The sequence below is a fragment of the Aulonocara stuartgranti genome (genome assembly GCF_965226115.1).
Source record: "Aulonocara stuartgranti genome assembly, chromosome: 23".
Lineage (NCBI taxonomy): Eukaryota > Metazoa > Chordata > Actinopteri > Cichliformes > Cichlidae > Aulonocara > Aulonocara stuartgranti.
In genome coordinates, this window is record NC_138958.1 from 7,478,238 (window position 1) to 7,498,394 (window position 20,157).

The 20,157-nt window shown below is 41.4% G+C and overlaps 1 protein-coding gene across 1 annotated transcript in view; it reads left to right on the forward strand.

The window, feature by feature from the left end:
• Positions 1-506: 506 nt before the first annotated feature.
• Positions 507-20,157, forward strand: part of dab1a (DAB adaptor protein 1a) — a 232,936-nt gene continuing 213,285 nt past the window's right edge. The window contains exon 1 of the mRNA XM_082523995.1: positions 507-907. The gene's annotated coding sequence lies outside the window, so the exon portion shown is untranslated. The remainder of the gene's footprint in view (positions 908-20,157) is intronic.

A 20,157-nucleotide genomic window follows, 5' to 3' on the forward strand; every position in this document is an offset into this window, starting at 1 on the left:
AGACAAAGTTAGCCAGACATGCGGAAAAGAGGTAAACAATTCAAGGAGAAAATTCATGGATCTAGTAAAGGTGGACACGGAGAGGATTGGTGTGACAGAAGAGGATGCTGGGGATAGGGTACGATGAAGGCAGATCATCGACTGTGATAACTCCTAAAGGGAGGAGCCGAAAGAAGAAAAGAGAGAAACAGGTTTTTGACTTTCTTCTTGGTGCTTTTAAGGTGTCCTTTTCATCCTGTGTTCACTAACACAATCTTGCCTTGAAGATATATTAGTGAGAAGATAAGATTTTACCTACATCTCAGCTGCAGGATTTTCTTGTCTGATTGAAGGGAAATGCCTGAGCTGGGGATGAGAGTGATGTATACTTTAGTTAAATGAAGAAGAAAGTGAGGAAGAGAGGATTCTGCTATTAGGTGGAATGTGGTAACTGTGCAAGAGGAAAGGAGGGGGGCAGCGGCAGAGCAAGAGTGAGCCAGGCAGGAGGGGAGGGTGGGGGGCTAGGTTGCTGACTCGGAGCTCTGCTGCGGTGAGCTTTGAGCTAGCGACTCTCTGAGCTTTCTGGCTGCTCATGTGTCTGTACACTGCTGTGGTGCAGACCGTATCGTAGCCACGCTAGCCTCCCTCCAGCACTTTAACAGCTCAGTCAGTCAGCAGCTCCTGTGTATTTCAGCGGCAGCTAGGCTTTACAATCTTTAAGTGTCTCTGTCTCTAGCTGAGGATTTCCTGTCTGTGGAAGGATTTTCTTCTCTCTCTTTCTGACCAAAGCAGAGAGAGGAGGAGAAGGACAGATAGTAAGAGGAGAGGAAAACAGGAGAAGGAAGAGCGACAGTGGGCCGGGAGTGACCTTCGTGGTGTGGTGGCAAAGCAGAGGAGGAGGAACGGGACTAAGCGGAGGATCCATCAGGTGTGTGTCAGCACTTAAAGGGATGAGTAAGAGAGAGTCTGCTCTGTGTTTGAATTTGTATTCGGAGGCTGTGAGTGACTAAGTAGAGAGGATACCTTATATGAGTTAAATAGACTTTATTTCTTTGCAGCAGCATGTTATTTTCATACTGAAATTCAGTGCAAGTGTTCAAGTTAACTAAGAAGTACAAAGCTCAGGAGAGGAGTTGTAAGAGTAGTAGATAAGCATTAAGAGGGAGATATTCTTCTGTGACATGTTGTAGATGAATACATCCTTACAGAAGTCAGATATAGAGATGCTGATATGAGGAGAGCAGAGGAAATATAAATGGAGAATACTGGAGATGGATGGAACAGGAGAGAGAGGGAGATGTATGTTGTGCCAGCCATTGCTCAGCGAGGATGACAGACGTGTTTGTGTGTGTGTTTTTTCTCACTGGCTTGGACTTGGCTGGCAAGAAAAACGTCTGTATCAGAATATCCATCACTTTGGGCTGGGCGCTGCCTCAAGGTTGCAGGCTAGAGAAGTATGCTCTCACAGATATTTGGGAGCATCTGTGCGTCTTTTAATTAATGTAATTTAGTACTTCTGTACAGTAATATCATAGTATTAGTTATTTTTTGGGGTACTGATATGTAGGAGTGTTCATTATGAAAAGATTAAATGTATTAGAGTATTGTCTCACTACAGGACTTGTTGCCAGATAAAAAGGTACAAAGCTGAAAATATTTTGAGCCGATATCAGATTAGTTGAGCGGAGTGACTGTACCTCAGTCATAAGGTGCAATGCTGCATGATGGATAGCCAAGTGGTGGTGCTTTTTCTCTTTCTGGCTACACCTTCCTTTTATTCATTTTGTCATGTTTGCTCAGCGGCACCTGAGCAGTACAGGATCAGTGCTGCAGAGCCCATGTTGAGAAAACCTCTTCTCCAAGCTCATTTTTAAAAAGTTAAATCACTCATTTTGGACGTTTTTAGCACTAAATTTCTACATTGTACACTCAGCTAGGTGGGGATATCCAAGACAGAATATGCAAGTCATTCGATTGGCTTAGAGCCAGTCGAGTGTATCAGTAATTTCTTTTGTGTCTCTTTTGTGTGTGCATTTGTTTGTTCAACAGCCAAAGCCTGAACTTGAGGCCTAAGGGGACGTACTGTGGGTGCATGAGGGAGAATGAAAGGCTTGGTCTGCATGCCTTGAGGATGGTCTCATTCAGTATCTGTTATTTCGTTTCCTTTTTCCTTTTTGACAACCCATCATGTCTTTCTTAGGTAACATCTTGACTTTGACCTATTGAGAACTGGCTCAGACGGATCCGTGACTCAGCAGCCGGCACACACTTATCTACTTCCACATATACGTACGCTCTCCTGGGCTTTTGCTAGTCTTGAGGTTATTAAAATTCTGGCTTGCTCCTCTATTTCTATAGCTCAAAATTGGCACAGTGAAAATTGGCGCTGATGTAGAGTGGATATGAGTGGTAATATTACTTTGTGTGAAAAAAAAACAGAGGTCTATTTTGTTGTACTGGCAGCTGTAATATCACATTGTTTGTTGTGCTACATTTTCTGTGTACAAGTGTGTCTGAATGTGCGTACAGGTGCTGTGCAGCTCTCATAACTTTGTACCCTTCGTACAGCAGAACATCATTTGTTAAACCAAGAGAGGAAAAATGTAATTACATTCTCCTTACACTGTCTGCCAACAAAGAGACAGGCTTTTTATATCTTGGATTTTACAAATCTCTTTCAATCATCAAATGGGCCAAATGTACCTAAAACGGTATGCTTTTACTGTATTCATTTGGCATGCAGCATGGCTGTGGGAATGAGAAAGTTATGCGTACACAAATGTGTGTATGTTTGCAGAAGTGTGTTATCCATGTGAAGGCAAAGCTTTTCCTTGATAGGTCCTGACAGAGAATTCCATTTACCACGTAGGCGTTTGCTATATAGACTCTATGGATGAAGTTTGCTTTAAAGAACTGTAAATACATGTGAAGGCGCATAAATAAGCAATATAAATGCACATTTTTTTATGGTATTTATGTGTATATATAGGTGACGGCTCTATGAATGCACATATTTATCAAATGTACTGTGTCCTTTTGTGTCCTTTATGTGTTAAGAACCTTGGTCGTGGTAAATGAGGGAAGGGTGAGATGAAAAAAAGAAAGCTTCTCTTCTTCCATCCCTCTCTCTGGTGCTGCTTTGTGCTATCATGGCTGTAATGAAGGCTCATTTATCTCCATCTCAGCACAGTCTCATCATTCACATATGGCCTGCAGTAGCCCTGGATTGAGGATGAGTGTGTATTGCTTAAGGGATGGTCCTTTATGCATGTGTTGTCTGAGGATGGATGCTGGACGGGATGCAAAAACTGACCTGTTGATGTACCTGTTGAGTGGAATGAGTGAAATAGGTCAGATTTGATACGAAAGGGCAAACGTTTTCTGTGTTTGGTCAGCATTGTGAGGGCAAACGCTCAGCGTAGAATTGGATCAATGGACAAGGATTACATCCAGAGGTCAGGTTAAGTAAGCGTCCATTTGAGCTGTAGAGCCACCTCCTCATCCTGGAGCTGAGAGGCAACGAATGGAATAGGCAGATTGGGAGACAGACATACAGAGAAACAGTGGGACGTGTGTAGAGAGATAAAGGCTGAGTAATGTCATCATAGGCCCCAGGTCTGATTAAGAGCCTCTCTGAGCATTCCCAGACACTGTGCTGTGATAGGCCAAGGTCACTGCGAATCACTGCACAGTGCTGCAGATTGATGCTTAACTCCGTCAGGAAATGGCACAATCTAATTTGGCCAATGGGCTTCCTCCCTACTTCAGATGAAGAGGACGATTCTCCTCACCCTGGGGCCCTTTGAGGAAGTTTGCGTGTGAATGTCTGCTGGCTTGCAGCCTGTGTGGTTGAGTGATTGTACGTGTGTCTGGGTGCATTCATTCATTCTCTGCGCATTCTATTACTTCTCACCATGTGCAGATCTATATGGATGCATTTCGGTTTAAAAGTACTCCTGTCTATGTGTGTTTATGCCTCTCATACAGTATGTGTGCAACACCACACGTGTCAGCATGTGGTTAAGAAAGGCAAGCAAGTGATTGGCAGGCTATGATATTAGTTTGGGAATAATAAGACTGTGATAACTCAGCAGCGTTTCCCTCCAGAGAGTGACTCCCAGGTAATCACATTGACTCAACACAATCACTGTCTTGCATGGCAGTGCCCAGGACAGGACAAAGCTCTTTTTCATTTCCTCTTATGAATGTCATGGGTCCTGGTGTGCGTGAAGTGTGTTGGTGTGTGTATGGGAGTGATGCAGTTTAATAGCTTATGGTTATGAGTTTAGATTTCTTTTGGATGTATTTTGAAAACTGTAATGTCCCAAGGTAGGTGGCAAAGAGTTTACAGATATTGAAGTTGCATTTAAAAAAGCCTTAAAATAATGCTATACAGTGGTCCCTCGTTTATAGTGGGAGTCACGTTTTAAAAATAACCCCCGATAGGTGAAATCCGTGAAGTAGCCAGCTTTATTTTTTACAATTATTATAGATGTTTTAAGGCTGTAAAACCCCTCACTACACACTTTATACACTTTTCTCAGACAGGCATGAACATTTTCACACTTTTCTCTCTTGTTTAAACACCCTCAAAGTTCAAACCTTGGTAGAAAAATAAGTCCAGTATTATACAATGAAACAAAGATCAAACCCTGTTTTCAGGTCCAGAACATGGGAATAGAGCAGCTGAGAGAGTATTCAACATTAATGAATCAATGATATGGAAGTAGAGGAAGCAAAAAGAATGAGTTGAGTAAAGTATGACTTATCTGACTGTTTTGTTTCGCTTAATGCGCCTTATAATCCCAAAAATACAGTAACTTCTGCCTTTCTTTAGCATGTCCAGATGTCCAACTTTTTGTGAGATGGTTAGCATCTTCCTCTGCCCTTTTGGTGCTATCGCAGGTGCCTTTGATGCTGCAAAACGTTTCGTCGAAATTGTTGTGTTCGTTGGGGACAAAACATATAAACATGCAGTACAGCACTTCAGAAGCAGAATTTTGGCAATTGAAGATTTATGTAAATTTGACAAGCAGAACACATTCTGTACTGTACAGGAGACACAGCATGGAGGAGATTGATTGACAGTGGTCTACAGCCAATCATGACGCAGAACACAATGTGCTGTTAAAAGTATTTATTTTTGTGCATAATTGCACAAAGAAAATCTGCGAAACAGCGAGGCTGCAAAAGGTGAACCGCGTTATAGTGAAGGACCACTGTATATAGATGAAGTGTGGTCTCATTTTCCATATTTTGAGAGGTGCTGGTATTGGTACAAAAAAAGAATACTGCAAATTGTCCAGTTCCAGTCTGCGGCTGGTCCATTCTCTAAATGTAATGCAATAATTGTTTAACCTCGAGTGCTTTGTACATTTCTACTTGTGAGAACTGTTTATAAGTTTGAGAACTTTCTGCTCTGGACTCCTTGAGCCAGCATTGACTTTTAGAAAAGTACTATTGGAGCAGAACAAAACCTGTTAATAGAAAACAGAGGGTTGGCTTCCCTCCGAGACTGACGTTTAGAAATAATGTTGGTGCAGCAATAAATATGCACGCTAATTGTTTTTTTTTGTTGTTGTTTTTTTAATTTTCAGACTGATCCAAAGGAGTGTGTAAGTGAAATGCATTGCAGTAGAAACGTAAACATCAATTATGGTGCTGGAATATGTTGTGTTAGTTGCGTCAGTGAACACATATACTGTCTTCTTTCTGGAGAGGAGATGATTACAGTATTGGCAGAGTATACTTCTCTTTATTATAGGAGAATTTTTCTCTTTACATAATAATTAATATAGGGATATTTTTAGTCATTATTTTCACTGTTAATTAACATTTTGATTATTTGTCTTCTTTTTACACAGGTAATTGTGATACGTTTCATTGAATTGCTCATTTTACCTACTGTCTAAAACAAAGCTTCATTGATAGATTACAAGCAGTAAATGTGTACTGTTAACTATTAACTATAACTCTCTCCCTCTCTTTTGAGTTTACACCATATACAAATGATGAAGGCTGCTCTCTTTTTTTTTTGTCTTAATTACTGATATTTTTCACCAGCTAAACAAATATTGATTAATGTACAGGGTGGGCCATTTATATGGATACACCGTGATAAAATGGGAATGGTTGGTGATATTAAAGTCCTGTTTGTGTCACATTAGTATATGTGAGGGGGCAAACTCCTCAAGATGGGTGGTGACCATGGTGGCCAATTAGAAGTCGGCCATCTTGGATACAACTTTTGTTTTTTCAATAGGAAGAGGGCCATGTGACACATCAAACTTATTGGTAATGTCACAAGAAAAACAATGGTGTGCTTGGCTTCAACGTAACTTTATTCTTTCATGAGTTATTTACAAGTTTCTGACCGCTTATAAAATGTGTTCAATGTGCTGCCCATTGTGTTGGATTGTCAATGCCACCCTCTTCTCCCACTCTTCACACACTGATAGCAACACCGCAGGAGAAATGCCAGCACAGGCATCCAGTATCCGTAGTTTCAGGTGCTGCACATCTCCTATCTTCACACCATAGACAATTGCCTTCAGATGACCACAAAGATAAAAGTCTAAGGGGGTCAGATTGGGAGACCTTGGGGGCCATTCAACTGGCCCACGACGACCAATCCACTTTCCAGGAAACTGTTCATCTAGGAATGCTCGGACCTGGCACCCATAATGTGGTGGTGCACCATCTTGCTGGAAAAACTCAGGGAACGTGCCAGCTTCAGTGCATACAGAGGGAAACACATCATCATGTAGCAATTTCAAATATCCAGTGGCCTTGAGGTTTCCATTAATGAAGAATGGACCCACTATCGTTGTACCCCATATACCACACCAAACCATCACTTTTGTTGTTCCAACAGTCTTGGAGGGATCGATCCAATGTGGGTTAGTGTCAGACCAATAGCGATGGTTTTGTTTGTTAACTTCATCATTCACATAAAAGTTTGACTCATCACTGAATAAAATCTTCTGCGTGAACTGAGGGTCCTGTTCCAATTTTTGTTTTGCCCATTCTGCAAATTCTGTGCGCCGTTCTGGGTCGTCCTCGTTGAGATGCTGCAGTAGTTAGAGTTTGTAAGGGTGCCATTTGTGAGTAGCTAATATCCGCCGAAGGGATGTTTGACTAATGCCACTCTCCAGTGACATGCAGCGAGTGCTACGCTGTGGGCTCTTGCTGAATGAAGCTAGGACAGCCACTGATGTTTCTTCATTAGTGACAGTTTTCTTGCGTCCACATTTTGGCAAATCCAACACTGAACCAGTTTCACGAAACTTAGCAAGCAGTTTGCTAACTGTAGCATGGGAGATGGGTGGTCTCATAGGGTGTCTTGCATTGAAATCTTCTGCAATGACCTGGTTACTGCGTTCACCAGATATCAACACGATTTCGATCCGCTCCTCACGTGTTAACCTCTTCGACATGTCAATCAATGGCTGTGAACAAAGAGAAACTTGTAAATAACTCATGATAGAATAAAGTTACGTTGAAACCAAGCACATCATTGTTTTTCTTGTGACATTACCAATAAGTTTGATGTGTCACATGGCCCTCTTCCTATTGAAAAAAACCAAAGTTGTATCCAAGATGGCCGACTTCTAATTGGCCACCATGGTCACCACCCATTTTGAGGAGTTTGCCCCCTCACATATACTAATGTGCCACAAACAGGACTTTAATATCACCAAACATTCCCATGTTATTTCGGTGTATCCATATAAATGGTCCACCCTGTAGATTCATTTTTTCAGTTAAGTCTATGAAATCGGAATCTGAACCCAAGATGATGCCTGTATGTTGTCAGTCCAAGCAGTGAACAATGATTGGTAAACAAATGGTACTCAATCCAAATATAGATTTCTTTTTTAAGGCACCAAACTCTTCTGGTTTGAGCTGGAACCAGTAAATTTCATCATTATTATATTCCTTGAATCATCAGTTGGTAGATTTTTTTTTAGTGCAATGCCCACAAGCGCAAAGGTCAAGAGTATGTTGTTTTTACCTGTTTATTGATCAGTGCTTATGCAAGATGATAAGTACGATGAGTGTGCACTTCTGAGTTCCTGTTTAAAAAAAAAAAAAAAAAAAAATTAAATGGAAGAAAAGTAGTGAGGAAAGGTTGTAAGACAAAGGGTATTCTATCAGGAGGTTTAACACAGGAGATACCTCAGTGGTGAAGAGAGAAAGTGGAGGGCGCAGTGGACCAGGGTAACTATATAGCTGAGCTGGCCGATCGATAATACACTCGCTGATCCATAACATATTAATAGGAGGGAATACATTATTACTGTTAAGAGATGTCAGGTGGACAGGGCAAGCGTGCACACACACCTGAATGCTAGGAAATTTGCAGCTGAGCTTGGGTGAGGGACACAACACCGCATCTGGGCACAAAGCCAAAGAAAAACACTCAATCGTCTCCTCCATTTTTTTTTTGTCCTCCCCCCGATGTACCTTCTCTGCCCATTTCATTCCCAGTCTTAATATCCTGATTGAAGTGGTCACCTTTGCCTGTTGTCGTTAATGAGCAGCAGGTGTCTGAGTGCAGCTCACTCGACCATGGACCCAGGAACCAACTCAGAGTTGTGCATCTTCTTTATCAGCCTGGAAAAAGGAAGAGACTGCAGTCCAAAGCAGTTTAATGGGTTTTCATTACTGCTTATAAGGAAGAGTAGAAATAGAAGAGAGGAAGGTGCAGGGCAGCATTAGGTGTGTCATTCAAAATGTGACGGTCGGGTGGTTTTCACAGTGTTACTGCATTATCTTACTGTGTTTTCACCTTGTTTACTGAGCATTGTCGCATTAAATCCAGTATATGCTAGAGTTGCAGAGCTTTAGCTACATTTCAGATCCACACGAGAATAGACATCAGCAGTGTGCTTTTGCATGTATGAATGTGTGCGTATGTGTTTGCACAGTTATGTGTAGTCAGACTTGTTCTGTACTTTGCATTTCGTGCTGTCTGCGATGCCATGTCTGACAGCACCGTTCGGGCTGTGTGAGTTGTCCTTTGCAATTCAATGCAATGTAGTGCAGCAGATTGTGTGCTTTGAATACACAACTATAACCACTGGGTTTGACAGTGAAGGTGAAAAGACCAAATAGGTATGTTGGGAGTATAATGATCAGAATGTCTCCAAAATCCTTTCCTTTACGCCCTCTTATTTCTGCCCTAATGCTGAAAATAACACTGCAGTGTCTTACCATTCTCTGATATTTTTGCCAATACTGGAATGAACAGCCCTGTAGGTGTAATAGAGTCACAATTAACTACATATTCCATAAAAACAAAATATTTGTGAGAAATGTAGCTATAGACATGCACATATGTCCCTCTTAAATGATGAAACTCACTTCGCTGGTCACTGCTCTCTCCACATGACTATATGCAAAACAGTATATATGTAGTTACTAGAAACATTACTTAACTTTGTGGCTGTGTGATGAACAGAGCTTTAAATTTTCCATCCAATAACCTTATTTTACATACTTATTCTGAGTCATTATGTTATGTTGCTGAAAATACATTCGAGATTCTGCATATTCATAAGCAGATATCTGTTTACAGACTTTAGGTGCTATTAAATCATTGCCATCTGTAAATCATAAATGTGTCATACTGGGTCAGTAAAACCTACTGTGTTGGGGGTTTAAACATGCTATTTTTATGTTTACAGCTAAAAATAGAACAGGTTCATCACCATCTTTGGTCCCTTTGGGTTTTTCTTTTTCTAGTAAGTGTGCGAGGGTGAGGAGAGAGATGGAAAGTGTATGTTCGTGTCCAGCTTCAACTTTATATATTTATCTCTGAGCCACGGCTTAGCTTTAACTGGTACGGAAGGAAAAAAGATGGTGGACAGTTGGACAGTGAGGTGGATGAGGCAGAGCACATGCACAGGACTGATGCCAAGAGTCTGCCTCAAGGTTCATATCTCTGAAAAGCATAGATGTAGTAGGTCAAAATTCAATACAACAGTGCACGCATTGGAAGAATGATGTGAGTGTGTGTTAGAGGCAAACATAGTTTCACCGCTGATGTGAGAAAAGCAGATTGATGTACGTTCCTTTTCTCTTTTTTGTGTTGGTTCCTGTCTCTCCTCCTCCTCCTTCCCTCCCTCGCTGTCCCTTCCTCTCTTTCTGCGGTGTGAGCGTGGCGAGGCCAGATGAGTTGCTATGTCAGAGGGAATGCAGCAGTGAGGGAGGTGAAGCTTTATTTCTCTCTGAAAGGTGTATTTTTCTCTTGTCAACAGGCATGGCTGCATCCTTGACTCCCCCTCCCAATCTCCATCTTTTCCCTTATATTTCTTTCTTTCTGGCTTCGCTTCTCTCTCCCTCCCTCTCTCTCTCTCTTCCAGCCTCCTATCTGGAGCTGTACAGAGGACAGATTGAGGGTATTATTTTTCTGCGACTGAATTTTTCTGCCATGCAGTGATACTGAAGGTCCCACTCTGCTCCTGTGTCCAAGATAAATCAAAAACATTTTTCTACAGCTGCAATCAATGCCCTAGCCGCTTTTCAACCGCTTTGCCTTTTCCCCATCTCCGATACGTTTGCAGACATGTGCACACTCTTAAGACACACATCCACTCTCTTCTGTGTTTCTTCCTGAGGCGGTGGTTCTCTCTTGAACGCTGACATCAGATAGCCTCCCTGCAGCAGTCCACTCCTCTGGGAGGGATTTGCATCGTATTTGCATCTCATTACAGATTTAATAGAGCAAACTGTGCTCCTTCCTGAGTGAAAATGATGAGAGGGGAAGTAGAAAGGTGAAGATAGCTGGGGAGAGTCAGCCTACTGGTGACTGTCAGTGCCTCCGAGCAGATGTTACTGTATATCCCCTGTCTCACACCCAGCTGATGTAGCTCTGCAATTAACCATATCCTTAAAAAAATAAAGAAAATCGAATTATTTATTCTCTCACAAACACTTTCTCGTAAGCCAAAGACAATCTGGGATCAAAAGCTTTTAATAAAAGTCATTAAAAGTTAAAACCTCTGATGAATTATAATTGAAGCCAATGCAGATGTACTGAAAGCTGCTACTTGAAGCTGTATCCAGAGGTTTCCATGTTGTTCAGCAAATATATTTAGATAGATAGATAGTAGGGGTGCAACAATACTCGTATCGGTATTGAACCGTTCGATACAGTGCTTTCGGTTCGGTACGCATATGTATTGAACAATACAAAATTTTAAATTTATTTTATCAACTTTCTGACAATGCTGTCTGTGTTGAGAGCTCAGTGGATCTGCGTTCGACTACTCCGCCTAGGCTGCACTGTCGAGCGCTCGTTGCAACATAGCAAATGCCTCAACGCGAAATTGAACCTCCCCCACCCTCATTCAGATCTGGCGTTTGGAACTATTTTGGTTTTCATGTGAAGTATGACCCTGATGGTAAGCGCGTCATGGACAAAAGTAAAACAGTATGTTGGATGTGCCACGCAATGCTCAATTACATTGGTGGGAACTAGTGCGTTAGTGCAGTTAGCTTGTTAACGTGCTGACGCCGTCCAGCCCCACGCACGGGGCGATCCGCGGTAACTCGTTAACGGAGATTTGCCACATTATGGCGTTAATGTCATTTTACCCGACTTTACCCGAGTCATTTAGACAGCCGTTAGCACATGATTCTCCTTATGGGAACCTGATATGTTTAATATGCTGCTGAGAATATAGCCCAGAAGAAGCGTATAGTATAGCTTTTATTTTGGAAATAGCCATTTCTCTGTAATAAACTCTGTTTTCCAAAGATGAGTGATTTCTTGATCAGATAGATTTTTTTTTATTTTTTTTATTATTATGTTGTTTCAGCAACATTACATTTAAAAACTGTACTTTTGAGTTAAAATATATATTTATAATTTTAATAAATGACAAATTAAAAAGGCATGAATATTTTTTTGTATCGAAAAAATATCGAACCGTGTGTACTTTGTGTTTCGTTGTTTTGGTGAATAAAGTTCTAAAATGAATGCATTAATATGAGGACAGTAAAGTGCATGCTTTAAAATTCACAATTCAGAAGCCAATGTGAGGTGTCACAGTGGTTTCATCCCTCTTTAAATATAGGTTTGTACCTGTAATTAACCTATATTTCATGGTATATGGTATATTCTTGGTTGGGAATATGTGTCTATACAACAGTACACCGCAGTAGGTTGTCGGTATCATTATTAAACCACATGTACTTTAAACACTTGATTTTTCACACAAAATAAGAGAAAACTTGTCGTGTAAAGATTCTGCTTGAAGTCCCTGTGCTTGTTTGCTTCATAAAGTTGGAGAAATTGATGAATGAAGCAACATCACCTGGTTGACAGACTGAGACTACTCAAATGACAAGCAGTGTGAATAGACAATGAGGCTCGTGCACTGTAAATATTCTGAAGTGAAACGGATGAGGATGGAGTAGAGAGCACGGGGGATTTATTGGAAAGAGTAAAATTGTTAAACAGCAGACAGTTTGACTAAAGCAGGAAAAGCACAGGTAGAATTATTGAATTACATTGATTGGTGCATTCCTTTTAGCTGAGGTAGTTTCAGGAGTAGATAAAGCCGATAAACTTGTGGGAAATATATCTGCACTTGTGTACATTTGTGTTGCATATAGGAAGAAATCTAAAATGTCAACAGCAACTTTTATTTTAATTACAAATTCAACAAGAATAATGCTTAACGCGAGGTTGCATTAGATTAGGAGCATGGCCTTGTACGATATCAGGAGCTGTACTGTATTGATCTCTGTAGAGAATGTCCTTGCACCATACTTAGACACTTCAGTGGGAAAGCTGTTTCCTGACAAAGGAGCAAGAAGGGAGGATTAAAAAGAAGAAGGCTTTTCTACACACTAATTGTAGTTCTTAGTATTTGGTTTTCTACTTCACAAAAACATTTTCACATGCAGTTAATAAGGCAGAAAATATGATTTGTTTATGTAAATTCCTATCAGTCAGCGTGTGACAATCCTGAGATAAACCCTGCCGCATCACTCAGACTTTTTTTAATTACCTTATTGTGCTGTCTTTCCTCAGCAGCAGACTCCTGGAAGGAAGAGGCTTTTTCAATTAGGAATTCCTCCCCATCTGAGCTCCAGTTCCTGCCACACGCTTTGTTATTGTGTGTGTGCAAATTATTTGGTAACCTTTCTAATTTCACACTTGTTAGGTTTCCATGTAAAAGGCAACATTTTAGAAAGAAGCCCTCAGGATGGGTGAATGTCATTAGTAATTGTGTGTGTGTGTGTGTGTGTGTGTGTGTCTGTGTGTGTAAGTGTGGGCGATCATAGTATGCAGATTAGTGAAGTGAGTAAAATCAGGGGCAGGCTTGAGTTTTCCAACCACCTTTTCACAAACACATTTGGAAACACAGATGGAGATGCACAGAAAGCATGCCCATGCCGTTGCTTGCATTCCTGCAAAGAAATGAGGTGATCAGCTGTTTGCTGTTGTTCGTGATCTCAGACCTCCGCAGACATAATCTGCTGTGTGTGCTTCATGATGATGATTGTGCTCTCTTTCTGTCTGTTCCTCTCTCTCTCTAATTTATGTGTTGTTGTTGGAGCCGGTGCTGATAGGCCCAGAGATGGCATTTAGCTAAAGAGCAGAGAGGCTGTTAGCTTCTCCATTCATCTAATCAATCTCACTAATGAAACCACTGTCCTCTCCACAGCCTCTCTCTTCTCTCATCCTGCCCTCTACCCTCTCATCATTGCCTCACCTTGTGCTTTTATGCTTTTTACTTTCTAACTTTTACATTCTGATGGCACTCTGGTACCCATTATTGTTTTGTTTCCTTCCTTACCTCCTTCCATCCTCACTTCCTTTGTTCAGCTGTCCTAGATTTACCAGCAGTGGAATCATTCCCAGTGAGGCAGCTTTTTCTGGTGTTTGCTTCCTCCATTTCAGCAAACCCTTGTCTCCTCCTCCCTCCCCCAGCAGAGTAGATAGATGGTGGATTGACCCAGTTAGGGTGAGAATGAAAGGAGGAGGGTATATGTGCCAAGGTGTATAGATCTGTGTACTTTACTATGGCGTGTGTGTTCTCCCACATGTGCACACAGCAGTCCACATGCCTACAGGACCAGATTAACTTGTTAGGAGGTGGCTCTGGGTGAAAATTGATTGGTGTCCCCTATTGTGTTAATTTCATAAAATGACACTTTAATTAGGTATGTGTACTATGTACACTCAGGGCCCTTAAAAAGAGAAAGGCATAAAATTACCAACACTGCATGGGCCACTTGAATTGATGTAATTGACTGGTAATTTTTGTGCAGTTATTTAAATTACCCAAAGCTAATAAACATCAAGTAAATTTGGGTCTTTTGGAGCCCTTGGTGGTCTGGGGCCTATGGATTGCTGCCCACTTTGCCTGGTTGATGGTGTTTCATTATTTCTCTTCTGGTGTACTTACTATAGATCCATGTAATGATGCCCAGTGAGATCATTTTGCATTTGAATGTAGTGGATGAGGTAAAGGCAAAAACACCACAGTATAATATGTTAACGGAGTCTAGATCACATCTCAAACAATTAGCTGAGTAACTGATTAGTTGAACCATTGTGTGCGTGCGCACTGCCCTCTTTCCACTCCCTGCAGGCATAGTGGCTGTGCCAGCAGTTTGCTACTGTTACGGTGTGTGGAGACAGACCGTGCGGAGGTGTGTGTTGTGGGTCCAGGTGCGAACACAGGTGAGGAGACGGGAGTGTACTTAAACTGAAAGCAAGCCTTTATTTGGGCTGATACAGAGGGGAGTAGACAAAACGTAACAGGGACAGAGACCGTAACTAACCAGAAAGCTAAACTGGAAAAACACTAACATGACTGACAGGAATAACTATGATCACTGTGAACAGAATGCTGTGCAGATGCATGAAAAACAACATAAACCAAATGGCTAACAAGAACTGCACAGAATCCTGAAAAACACTTAAGTTGACCAGAGGGGAGGTACACAGACGACACGAATACCCACAGGGATGATCGGGGGAAAGTGGAAACACATGAAGAAGAACAGCTGACACACGTGAACCTAATGACAGGACAGGGGCAGTGAAACTAAATACAATGAACAAAGAACACCAGACTCTTCCAAAAATAAAACAAGAAACATGGAGACATAGACATGACACGAACTTGACAACAAGGACCACGCAGACATGAAACACGACAGGTAGACAATACGGGGGGAGATGACAGAAACAACTAAAAAACAAAGGACTAAACTGCAACCTAGAAATTAACTAGATGAGCTAAACTAGAACACAAATGAATACAAAAGATACATAAAAAAACTCAAACACGACCCAGTACCGTGACAGCTGCAGCTTTCACTGTGACAAGACATGGCTGAAAATCGAAGAGCCTTGTGAATGAGGCAGACAAATGAAGTGAAATATAGAATTATGTCGTTTGCAGAGCTGACAGTGAGGACAATCCATGGACATTACAAAGCCTGTCTGTAAGAATGGAGACACAAACAGCTACACTCACCAGCCACTTTATTAGGTACACCTGTTCAGTTGCTCGTTAGCACAAGTATCTAATAAACCAATCATATCTGATATGATAGCGCCTTAATGCATCTAGTTGAATTAGACGAACAATTCAGATCAAAATTGGGAAGATGGATGACTTATTTGAATGTGGCCTGGTTGGTTGTGTCAGATGGGCTGGTCTGAGTGTTTCAGAAACTAGTAATCTGCTGGGATCATCCCTCACAACCATCTCTAGGGTTTGCATAGAATTGTCACAAAAAGACAAAAATATCCAGTGTGCTGTAATTTGCTGGGAAAAATGCTGTGTCAGTGGAAGACGTCAGAGGACAATGGCCAAGTGTTAAAACCAAGGTAAGCACAAGTGCATCTCTGAGTGCACAACTCACTGAAAACTGAGTTGTGCACTCATCTCAAACTGGTTTGAGGTCACTTTACTTAAATAACTTCCACAATCACCAGATTGTATTCAGTTAGGTCCAGATAAAAATTCAGACTAAAAATAAATAAATTTAACAAACCTCCTTTGGGATGTGGTGGAATACGAGAGGGCTGAATATGTGATGCTGTCATGTCAATGCAGACCACATTCTTTGAGAAATCTTTCCAGCACCTTGTTGAAACTGTGCTACAAGGACTTAAGACAGTTCTGAAAGAACAGGGGCTCCAACCCAGTATTAGCAAGATATAGCAAATAAAGTGACTGATGAGTGTATAAAGTAATATTTACATTATCCCTTTAAAGACAAATCAATTGTGTATTAGAGTTATTGAGACAGTGTGGTGTTCAGAGTAGTGTTTGCAATGCAATGCAACGCTTAATGTTATGTTATTGTTTTATAGTGTGACACTCTGACTATTGGAGAGCAAATTTAAAGCATTAGTTGACTGGAAAATATTTGGTTTTAGCCTTGGACTGTGTAGGGCCTTCAGGTCTTCAGGTTAAGATATTCTGATGTCAGTGTACTGCAAAAATTAAAGAAAGCAAGGCTAAGGTTAGGAGCTGGAAGCAACATTGAATGCTATTGCAAAGCAACAGTGACCTTTTCTGGAGTAAGGTATTCCTCATATTCTTTGAAAGTTATAAAATGCCTCTTTGTTAAAGAAGAAGACATTGCCCTTGGGCTTCCTGTTTCTTTTCCGCCCCAGTGAAATCTGTTTTTCGGTCTGTATATGTATGTGACTACATGCGTATATATTACTGCTTATATGTGTGAGTACTTAGCCTTGGGGTATTCACATGTGCTGGACAGAGACCCTACAGAGAGCCTTTGTGCAGAAGTCTTCCCTGCAGCAAGGTTGCCTTTTCCCTCTCTCCCCTCCCTTTCTCCATTTATCCCCTGCTCTTCTTCTCCTTCCACCACTGTTTGTCAGTCCATATCTGTGAAACATCCATTCATAGTATTCATTTGAGCGACTCACTCTCACACAGATACACACACTTAATTATATATTCTGTTTTCTGGATTGTTACCGGAACCATAACTGCTGCTTGTCAGATCCTAACCTTCACCAGACCTTAACCTAAACGTTCTTTTACACTGACCAAGCCCAAGTCTTATATATTTAATAATTTACATTATAGTAAAGAAAGCGCATACGACATGAATTAATATTTTGAAGGTATGTCAGTGGTTATAAGTTCAAAGTGGAGTGCACACCGGTGATAGCGAATGCACATATACATGCGCCTTTATGCTTGGACGCGTGTGACTGTGACTTTGTGTATGTCACCTGGGTAATGGCAATGATTGTAATGTATAGATATGCTGACTTTTATTAGAGGTCGAAATATATCCTTCACAGTGAATTGCACAGACACACACTCATGTTCACACACAAAAACACGCAACCTTATACATTTAAAAGCTGAAAACCTTTCACTATTTTGTATATATTGTATCCGTGTTACATACTGTTTATAAGACTATAGAAGACACAAAACATTATTCATTTTGAATAGCACAATCACACAGATGCACAAAGGGACATTTTGTCCTTGTAATGCTTTGATGTACATCCAACCACTGCATTTTCAGGCACTCTGCGTGTGTCAGTGTGTGTGCATGTATGTGTGTGTGTGTGTGTGTGTAAACTGCAGGACAGCGATACCGTAATTCCCCTGCTGTCCCACTGTGAACAGAGGAGCCACGCTGCCACAGTTTTACCTTTTCAGTCTTTAATACATGCGTAGTTTTCACACTCTCACTCACATGCCAGTGTAAAGACACACACACTTCAGCTGGATGCACATCAATCATAGCTCCAGGCTCACCTGTCGTTGTCTTTTTTGTGTTTTATACAAACATTCTTCTCGTGGTCCACAGAGTAAAGACCCCAATCAGGATTTACATTCACAGCATTGCACCTTTTTGCTCCCATCCACTTGGGAGGAAAAAAAACACAACCCTTGGCGAAAAGCATAGCTTACAATGGTTTTCATTTTTGCAATTATGGCAAAAAAGGAAGCGATGAAATAGAGAAACAAAAATGAGTTCTTTGTGGAGAAGTTAAACTGATTTGTGAATGTGATGAAGGAGGAAAAGAACAGACGAGAAAGACGTAAAGAGCAGGAATGCGAAATTAGGACAATCATGGCAGAAGGAGGGACAGGTGAGGTGTGTGTGTGTGTGTGTGTGTGTGTGTGTGTGTGTGTGTGTGTGTGTGTGTGTGTGTGCGTGTGTGTGCGTGTGTGTGTGTGTGTGTGTGTGTGTTTGAGAGAGAGAGATGAGCCTGCATAAACAAGCACAGTGCTGAATGCTGATCAGGGACAATAAAACCTCCATTAAAGATTTATTCTGGAGAGACAGAAGTAGGGAGGGCCAGATGGTAGAGAGAGGAAGACGTAAGGTAGAAAGCAGGGACGAGTGAGAGAGAGAGCACTCAGGTTTGTGTCACAGAGTGGATTATACCAAAGACACCTCTCTCCACCCATCACTGCGAGACACACACGTGCACACATACACACATATAGGTGCTCAGACTCTGTGCATTTTAATAGCCCTGTCACCTCCAGCTATAATACCAGACAATAGCTTTTTGAACAGACACTCGTCTTCAGAAGTGTCTTTCGTGCTTCCTGACAGGCTCAAGCAAGAGCTAACTGGCTAAATAACCACAATTATAGATCCCATCTGTGTAGTCGCAGAGCTACAGCAAACCTTAGCACAACAAGCCCGAGGCCACTCTGTCAAAATGTCACCTGGACCAGGCTGCGCTCCAGGCGAGACACCCGGGCACTTTTTAGTTAATATCTACAATAGGATTGTGGGGAGACGGGGAGGAGAAATGAAATGACATGGAGAAAATGTAACCTAATTCACCCCCCCCCCCCCCTTCTCCAATGAAGTGTGCTGTCAGCTTTATCTCAGTGCTCCAATCCCATACCCCCCTCCCCTACAAGCCCCTTCTTTCATCCACTTTGAGATGATTGAGATTCAGAGTTGATGCTGATGACATTTGAGCAGGTACTTTACTGTTCCACTCACTAGTGACTGACTGGTCGATTTACAGTGGGGGTGAAATGCCAAATGTATGGAAAGAGGGGGGAGGAAGACAAGCTTGATGGGAAGAAGATGGATTTGGAAATAGAGAATGTGACTTAGAAGAGAAGAGGACAGAGATAGGGGGACAAAGAAGGATATTGGGGGGGTAGATGAGCTTGACGAAAGCATAATCGATGGAGAGAAAACGGGAGTTGAGAATGTATGTAAATGGAAAATTTTGAGGGGGAAGAAAGAGAAGAAATCACTATGACTAGACATGAGGAGGAATGAAATGGTGTGGGAGATATGAGAAGGATTAAAGGGCACAAAAAGGCCAGTTGGAATAGTAGAGGGCAGAGAGTGGGCTATTTACTCTAAAATCAACTTGAACTCAGAGGCGTGCATTTTAATAAAGAGGAGCAACAGAATCAATAGGAAGATCTCCATGTAGGCGTCGAGGATTGGTGTGTTCTCGTGTGTGCATGCACGAGCGTGCCTGACAATGTGATTATCAGTGTGTTTGAGAACACTGTGACAAGGATAATTATGTTTGATTAGTAAAGACCCCAGTGAGGGTTTGCATTATCAGGCACTGTGCTCCTTTGGTATTTTTCTAAGCCTCGATGGTGAGCTGCCACCACCCCTGTGTGTTTTTCTAATAGCCCAGTCTTATTACTTTTCTGTTGGACTTGTTAAAGTAGACGTTCTACATTGTAATGAGAGTATTTCAGTTTTTGTTTGTGCATCATAGAGGAGGTTTTCACACCAACCTCCTTAAATTATACCAGAACTTAACATGAAATAAAAAAGCAGAGTTGAGGCTGTACTGATTTGAAGTTGTCAGCACTGATAATTGTTGTCCTGCACTTATTAAGACAAGAGACTATTTTTGTAACTATGATGATGCTTGGGGAAAAGAATAGCTTGGTGGGGGGAGTTTAAAATGGCAAAATACCTCAGCATTTTCCTTCTTTGTTTTTTACTTTATGATCACGCTCCTTTTTCTCAGTCTTTGTGTGGGCCTGTTTGTTTCTTCCTAAGCATTTCTATCTGTGTTTGGAAGGTTTTGCAGGTAATTAACAATGTGATCCCCATCTAGTGTGATCACGTCTGAAGTCGAGCCAGTGCCTGCTATCCAAATGAGCCTCTTGATGGCAGCCAACACCTCCAGCCGTGTGCATGTGT